We start from the raw sequence: 8,445 nt of genomic DNA on the forward strand, positions 1-8,445 counted from the left end.
CTTAAAGCCAGGTATGGTCCGAAAGCCTGCATTTAGCTATGTTCGAAAGCCACAAGCATTTCCCATGGCTCGAGTTTAAGATAGGATGGAACAAAGTAGGATCGTGTCGGGAGGCATGACTTCAAGCTGACACCGACGTCAGACGGTTTTATGGATACTGTTCTCCTGATGCTGGGGACGTGTAATACAACTGAAATCGACCGTAATATGACAAGCCTTAGTTCGCAAAAATGCTACTTTTGGTATGGCTTTCACTCTTTCGTGTTTTATAAGGAACTGAGGTGTTCTGGAGGGTAGCTATAATAACGATGTCCCGGAGAATTTGCGTCATTTGTTGTCTGGTAGTCTTCGGTGGGAAAAATATCAAATGGGCCAGCTAGAACGAAACGAAAATTACAGGTGAAAGCAGCCACGACAAAAGAGATGCACGATAATTCCGTGTCTCCAGGGGCACGCCGTCCAGGAATCAGACAGGCACTTGGGAGGCCAGCATGGCTGCCCTCTTCTCTCCGCGCGCGCATACTGCGCTGCGACGGCACAGTTTCACGTTCTACGAACCGAGAAGAGGCCGTTTTGAGCCGGCCATTGAACTCGCGGGATCAATCAAAGCAACAGCTCCAGTCGGGACGGCGGCTCCACGATGCGCGCCGGAGCACTTCTACCCAGCGGCCGGCGTAACAGGCATAATTAAAAGAAGCCCGGTGGCCGTCGCGGGCAGTGGTTCTTGCCGAAGTTAGTTGCGTGCAGCATCACTGAAAGCTGTGGCTGGCGCAGCCATGTCCAGAGAAGGCGCTTCGACTATGTATCAAAGCCCTGCCAAGCCTTGCCAGAATGTCCCAGTCTAGAATTAGGCGTCGCGCATTCCGTCCTATTAAGAGAAGTGGTTGTCAGAGACTGATTTAGTTGCGTAGACGGCATTAGGGCACGAATCACTTGTCTGTATATGTGTTGGCAAGGTTTAACGCCCCAAGAATACTCCCAGGCAATTACGCAGACGCCGTAGTGGGTTGGGCTGCGCAGTAATTCTGACCACCTGGTGCTCTCGAATGTGCACCTCCTTCTTCGCACACTGGCGTTGTTGCATCCCGTGTCCGTCGGAATGCGACTATCGTGAGTTGGTGATTTAACAGGCGACATCGGGCTCAGCAACACAACGACATAGGCGCAGATGCACCAGAACTCCTGTCTACATAGCGACGTCGAGTAACATAATATGCAGTATTTCAAATACAGCGTCTGCCCTGGTAAAGCCGCAGGTAGATCGCTTACAAGTTGAACTAAAATGTCAGATATGCGACCATTAGAGCTACAGAATGGGTGCCAAGGGAATGGAAGCGCAGTAGAGGACGGCAGAAAATTAGGTGGGCGATGAAATTAGGAAATTTGCAGGCGCAAGTTGGAATCAGCTAGCGCAAGACAGAGGTAATTGGAGATTGCTGTGAGAGGCATTCGTCCTGCAGTACACATAAAGGTAGGATGATGATGATTACGCAAAAGGTGTAAGCACACATCTCCTTATTAGGTGTACTAGATACTGATCGCAAATGTTTCTAATGAGACGGGAGAAACCTGGAAAGTCTTCCCATATTTCCCACTTGTAAGCGGACGACTAGAAGAAAGCAATAAAATATGTCGAGTGCAAGCTCTCATATTATCAATCACCTAAGATTCTCATACCAGGAATGTAAATACAAAAAATTCGAAACCATACCAGCGACAAAGGCCTCCTATGAAGTCCTGGAAGTTGCCTTGAGTTCTGCTGTAAGTGTGTATTTGTTTGACTGTGTACCTTTCTGAGCAGAGTTTGGTCTTCCCCCCCTCTCTCTCTATCTCAAGGTTCGTGGCCTCCTGTTTCTGTTCTTTCTTTTCTTGAGTTTCTTATCTAACTTGAACATTTCACTTGAGAATGTTACAGCGATACGCCAATACTGCGGCTAGGAGGCCGACCTATCCAGCTATTAGACACTGTTGCTCTTTTTCTCGTGCCCGGAAGCTACAAAGTTGCTGCGGTTGCCTCTCATTCTTCGCTTGGGAAGTTATTGCAGGTGGCTGCAGTTATTACAGGTGAATCTGGCGGGTTCCTACATGTGGAAAAGTTGTTATCCATAGCGAAATCTTCAGCGACACAGTTTTAGCCGTATGTTTTCATGTTTTACCCGGCAGGCCGACGGTAAAGCGTCCGTTTGAGACCTTTAACTATGCCAGAGAGACAGAACATCTTGTATGCGTCGAGGTTGCAGGAAATCACGTGCTGCGCGGAAATACAACGCGGCCTGCCTCGACACAGAAACCACGAAGCCGCACTGCATGCGAGCGACGAAGGGGGAGACGAGCCAGCACGCTCTCTTCTATACTACAACCACCGGGGCAGCTTTCCAGTTCACGTAGGGACCCCCCGGTGACACATCGGCGACCGGCCTCTCGTCCTGCGGACGTAAACAACTTGTAGACAGCGCCGGGTCGCCGGGTCGCGTCAAATTAAGTGGACAAGGGGGCATGCGGGGGGGGGGGGGGGAGGGGGGATGCCCCCGCTGCGTCCTGCTCTCTTTGCCCCCGATCGTCGCTGGCAACTTTGTTCGGTGCACGCGCGCAGCGGTTTGCACGTGCGAGTGATGTGTAGTAATGTTATTGCTAACCTGAGACTTTGCGTTGATTTAACCTTAAAAGCGCATTTCGCACGTAGTGGAGGTTGAACACGTTACGATGTTAGATTAGGAGGTGCTATATAGTTTACGGAAGACCGCAGATGGTGACGATCGCAAATGGCATCCCCCTGTGAATCGAAATGGCAACAGATAGTCACCTACCTTGCGCGACATACTTAGATATCGTAAATATCTATCGTGATGGGAAATGAGCTCTGAGAAAGCTCGCGAGGTCGAGGAAAGTACATGAAAGGAAAAATTGGCATCCACCCCAGTTGCGTCCCGGAGCAGGACGAACTTTTCTTCAACTGCATGCGAAGCTCTCTTTCTGAGAAAACTGTATGGGTTTCCTTTGCGATCTCGCGCGACAATGTGGATGGCAATTTTCCCTTTCGTATCTATCGTAATATTCGTGATACTCGTGACATATCGTGATATTTCCCTTGCTTATGTTCTACCTAATATCGCGACATTAATTCTGCCTAGCTCAATGTACATATTTGCTAACGAGGCGAAGCAAGAGCTAATACTAACTATAAGTGCCGGCGTACGCTTAGAGCAATTCGAAGTACACACGCGGTACATTTCGCACACTTAGGGCCATTTATTAAACACGGAGGTACGTCAGTAGCGCAGCAGCGATCAAATGAAGTGAAACCAATAACGTCGCTCGAATTGCAAGCCATTGAAAGGAACGCCCGTGATATATCTGCCTACCGCGAGGAACTGCGCGCATTCGCAGGCGCGGGAGCCTGCCCGCGTTTTTCTGCGAACAAGACGCGGCCAATACACATGCTCGCCATCTAACACAATCTGAAAAAGGATGCGCTCGCTCTCTGCATGGCTTGCGTGCGGCGACGTGAATCGGACGAGCGCTGCACATGTGCCGTATTTTTCGGACTATAGAATGCGGACTACGCCGTAGTGTCTCAGCATTGCCATGTTATTCTGCTGCCGAGCACGAGGTGGCGGGTTGAAACTGTGGGGCTTCAAGTACCGAAACTGCGCGTTTGGTTACGAGGGAGGCTGTAGCGGAAGGTCGCGGATTAATTTGTGGCACCTTGTGTTCCTTGACGTGCACACAAACCATGGTACACGAGCGCTTTTGCATTTCGCTCCCACCGGAATGAGGCCGGGACCGCACCTCCGACCTCGTGCTTAGCAGCACAACGACACACATCCATTCCGCTATATACCCTAGCGGGTAACGTCGTCGGTTGGATTCCCGACCGATACGGCCGCATTTTGATGGAGGGGAAATGCAAAAAAGAAAAAAATTCAGGCGGCAACTCATCTGGGAGTTGTCTGAGTATGCGTGAGCATTGTGCCACTCGCTCATTTCCACGCAGCCCGGTGTCATCGCCAACGTTACGAAACTAACCATCCGACCAGTATAAACGACAGCACTGCGGCGACACGAACTGCTGCGGACGGCGACACGAGGTGAATTGATGACGCGAGAAAACAACTGCACGTGACGGCGCCAGCTGTGCCGGTGACGTTCCGACCATTATAAGCCATTATAGCTCTTTAGCGCCTTATCCATCCGCCTAGAACCATTATCAGCCGTGATGAACCGTACTCCGGCGGCGGCGGCGTATGGCGCAGCCGCGCGGGCCTGTGCTCTCGCCGCTTAGTTCGCGTTGAAGGGAGACGCGCTGGCCCTATCTTGTAAGCGATCTGCGATGGGGACACAGTGCGCCTAGTGCTGATAACTTCGTGTGCGCCGTCTTCTCGCCGCTTAGTTCGCATTGAAGCGAGAGACGGCGTGAAGGTGAATTCGCTCGCTTCTGCGGGCCTTAGCTTGAAAGCGATTGCCTTACGTGACGGACGGAAAGGTTTCTTCGTCGGGTAGGCGTAGAAATGCTTACGCATTTGGCCCATGGCCTGACACTGCATCTTCAATGCGTACAACTAAAGCGTTGTTGAAGTTTATGCAGGACGCCAAGCTCGACGAGCGGCTCTAGCAAGGCAACTGTCTCATATACATAAGCAATGACCACTTCTCTTATCATCATCACCCATCCCAGTATTTTCACTCCCCTTGCCTCTTCCCCAGTGCAGGGTAGCAGACTAGCGCGCACTAGCTCAGGTCGACCGCTGTCTTTCCTGTCAATAAATTCTATTCTAAGTTATTCTTAAGCATTTTAAAAAAAAAAAAAAAAACTGCCAGGGACGTTCTAACGACTCATGCCAACCTTAATGCGATATGCACTGAAGCAATGCAGCCACACGGCGGTGTCACTAGACAGCGCAGCATACCCGTAGGAATCCCGAAGGAGGATCCCGGCTGCATACGCGCCTCATGCATGGCGCATTTCGGCGTTGGCAGTACAACGTGTCACAAAATTGCTGCTATGCTAATCGCTTTGTCGTCGGCGTTAATCGTGAGATGGATTCTGTTGGAATTTCCCGAATCTGTACATGCTCAAAAGTTGAAGTTTCACATGATGTGAAATGTCGATGGCTGCTTGCAATAATATATGATCTACTTTTGGATGTTACATAGGGATGCCTGAAAACGTAAAAAAAATAAAGAAGAAGAAGGCTACAGGCTTGAATGCGCGCGCAACCGTCCGCTAGGCTAAAACCACACAGTCACATCGATGCCAACATAGCGAAGCGTACTCTGTAGCCGAAATTTGTACCAGGCGAACTATGCAGTGAGTACGGATTACCACGGAAAACTTTTTTTTTTTTACAGTGAAGCTGTTTATGCGGACTTAGTGCCGTCGTTGTCGGACTTCTCTGAAGAACCCGCCGTGGTTGCTCAGTGGCTATGGTGTTGGGCTGCTGAGCACGAGGTCGCGGGATCGAATCCCGGCCACGGCGGCCGCATTTCGATGGGGGCGAAATGCGAAAACACCCGTGTGCTTAGATTTAAGTGCACGTTAAAGAACCCCAGGTGGTCGAAATTTCCGGAGTCCTCCACTACGGCGTGCCTCATAATCAGAAAGTGGTTTTGGCACGTAAAACCCCAAATATTATTATTCTCTGAAGAAGAGCCATGTGACCTAGCGGGAGAGGCAGAACTCAATAGGGGGGAAGGGGTAGTAGTGACCCCTTCCCCCCTGTGCAAATGCGATCTTATACGCAAATCACACGGCGAATTTTTGCCGATCGAGCCAGATCGGCATCCAATTTATCGACGATTGATTCCACCCTGCTGCGAAGGATATACAAATCTTATGCTGGCACTTTGCGGCCAACGAACAGTGCCCAGCGATTGAAACGCGATACTAGGTGTGCGTGGCTGCCGGCAGCCACGTCACTCATCAAACCAATCCAAACAATCGTCAAAACGATTGCATCGCCCGCGTCTCCAGTGGTGGGCCCTGCGCCCAATATACGAAGTTTTGGTTTCGTGGTTCCGCACACTCCATCCCAGCTACAACTATAGGAAGACCACGAGTAGTGCATGCTCCTGAGGAAGAAGCTGCCTACCGCAAAAGCGAAAATTACGTGAAAGAAGGGTGAAACAGAAGATTTACAATATAGACTGCTTGCGAAGTTTGACTTGCATAGTGTAACACTCTGCGTGGCTAACACAGCTTCGCTTTTCGACCATGTTCACAGACTGGAAGGGGCGGTGATCTTATTTTATTCTTCATTTTAAGCCAGAATTTGCCCCTACGGCGTACAATCCGGAACATATGGCACACCGGAGAGAGAGACAGAGGTTCTCGGTGCTGCGACGAATTGACGTCCCGACCACAGCGCTTACACACCATGCACCCAGCACAAAAAAGATGCATGTTCGGAGACGAGAAAAAAAAAAAACAACTAATGAGTGCGAGATTCAGGCTGACACTCCAAAGCACATCGACAAACGCGTGACGCTTCTTTTTTATCCGGAAATAAATTGTGGATAATGGCGTGCGACACCTCCGAAGGAAAGTTTCAATCACGACTGACGCTATGGATGCGTGTAAATTAAGGCTTGAAGAAGAGCAACAATAACAAGAAAATAAAAAGAAGAGTGACAAAAAAAAAGCCCGAGTGAGTGGCATAGAACGGGAGTGTTCATGTCATTTGTACAATGAAGCGCACGTATCTCGAACGCGCGATTACAATTACACGAAAGGTGCGCCGTATATACCGAAGAGAGGGGCACGGACGATGAAGACATTCTCGCGCGACACGCGCTCCGTTAGTATACACGCCGAAGTTGGAGTGGAAGTAGATGCGCTAACTGGCACGCATATGTGCATATGAGGAGGAGGGGGTGCAGGCGATTTCGGGACGCGGAGCGTGTTTTCCCGAGAAGATGCGTCCTCTGCGTGACAAGCGTAGCAGACAATTGACGCGAGCGTATTTCTTGCATTCGTGCGCATTATCGCCGCTGGAGAATCACCCCGGTTTGAGCCGGTTACCGTTCTCACCGCACATGCTTTATACTCAACGGAAGAATGCACGCTCCTGGGCCATTCAATGGGCTCCCATATATCAGTTTGCGCGGCCTACGCGGTACACGAACGTTGTGAAGTGACGCTTGTTTGCTTGTTCCGTTAAAGTGAGGACGTTTTTTCTTTCTTTTCTGTTTTTGTGGGAGGAGGGGGGAGGGGGAGCATAGATATTGGCAGATGTCGAGGCTGCGGTGTTCGTAACCGATTCATCTTCTGAAAAGTCGTTGGGGTGTATATATCAGCATCAAACCATGTTTTCAGTTGGATACTTGCCTTGTTTTATCGCAAAGTGAGGGCGAATTGTTCAGTTGTTTCTTGTTTGTTGAAGTGGATGGGAGAGATGTGCGGAAGAAATGCCAGTCTTCTATAATATCGTGCGTTGGAGCGAAAAGAACATGCGACGCTGCAGCCTACAGTGTCATTTTCATGAGTCCGCATGGAGGAAAGAAACAAAATAAGAGAGGCAATGACGTCACATTTTTGAAGCCGAAAGTGCAGTCATGTTGGTGTGCCCTCTCCCCCCGCACTTCCAATCAGCTCGCCGGATCAGATAGGTGCGAGCTTTGAATTTGCATTGCTACGAGCCGCCGGATAGTGTGTGCTGCCGCCGCGCGTCAGAGCAAAGCCTACGAAACTTCTGTAACAGTTTTAGTGAAGCAGACGCGCTCCTGTGCTTTTCTGTGGCAAGTTGAAGAACACGACAAAGACCCGCGTCGGGTGATTACTTGAGAGTGGCTGTTGCTGACTGACACTCGCACTCACAGACCCAAAACACAACTTTCAAGCTTACACGCCGTGCTACAAAATCAGCTTGTCTCGCGAACAGAATGTGCTGCTAGAAAGACATGGGCCGGAACAAACTTACCTCACTTTTCAGAGGCCTAGAGTGGTAGCGAGATCTTCAGGAGCGTGGTTGCTCGTGGAGGTTTTGGGTACCAGTCCGAGTGCTGCTTTGCGAAAAACAGCACATGAATTCCGCCACACTTCCTCCAACACGTCCGTGCTGGCCGGGGGCTCTGCTGCGTTTACCTTCCTCCCTGTAAGTAAGCGATTTTATAGGGTTTAGGCAACGAAGCACATAATCTTGACATGCGCGCCGATCCATAGCAATGCTTTCAAAACATAAAGCGCCTAACTATATCTTTTTGGTAGCTTGTGGGGCTCGTGTAAGTTACACCACGACAGATTCTGGGATTCGCTGTTGCAGCTCGACAAATACAAAGCCAAGAAAGCACTACACGGCCACGCAGACACAAGGAACGACCGAAAATTTCAATTAGCGCTTGTGGTGTGACTCTGGTTCGCAGTCGCCCGCCGCGGCAGCTATGGTGAGTGTACGGCATTGCGTTGCTGAGGTCATTTAGATGCCGTCGGGGTGCAAGGACGTTCGTGTG

General features: G+C 50.2%; 1 protein-coding gene across 1 annotated transcript in view; it reads right to left on the reverse strand.

The window, feature by feature from the left end:
- Positions 1-8,082, reverse strand: part of LOC142572639 (lopap-like) — a 45,168-nt gene extending 37,086 nt beyond the window's left edge. Inside the window, exon 1 of the mRNA XM_075681894.1 lies at positions 7,917-8,082. The gene's annotated coding sequence lies outside the window, so the exon portion shown is untranslated. The remainder of the gene's footprint in view (positions 1-7,916) is intronic.
- Between the last annotated feature and the right edge of the window lie 363 nt (positions 8,083-8,445).

The sequence above is a fragment of the Dermacentor variabilis genome, chromosome 2 (genome assembly GCF_050947875.1).
Source record: "Dermacentor variabilis isolate Ectoservices chromosome 2, ASM5094787v1, whole genome shotgun sequence".
Classification (NCBI taxonomy): domain Eukaryota; kingdom Metazoa; phylum Arthropoda; class Arachnida; order Ixodida; family Ixodidae; genus Dermacentor; species Dermacentor variabilis.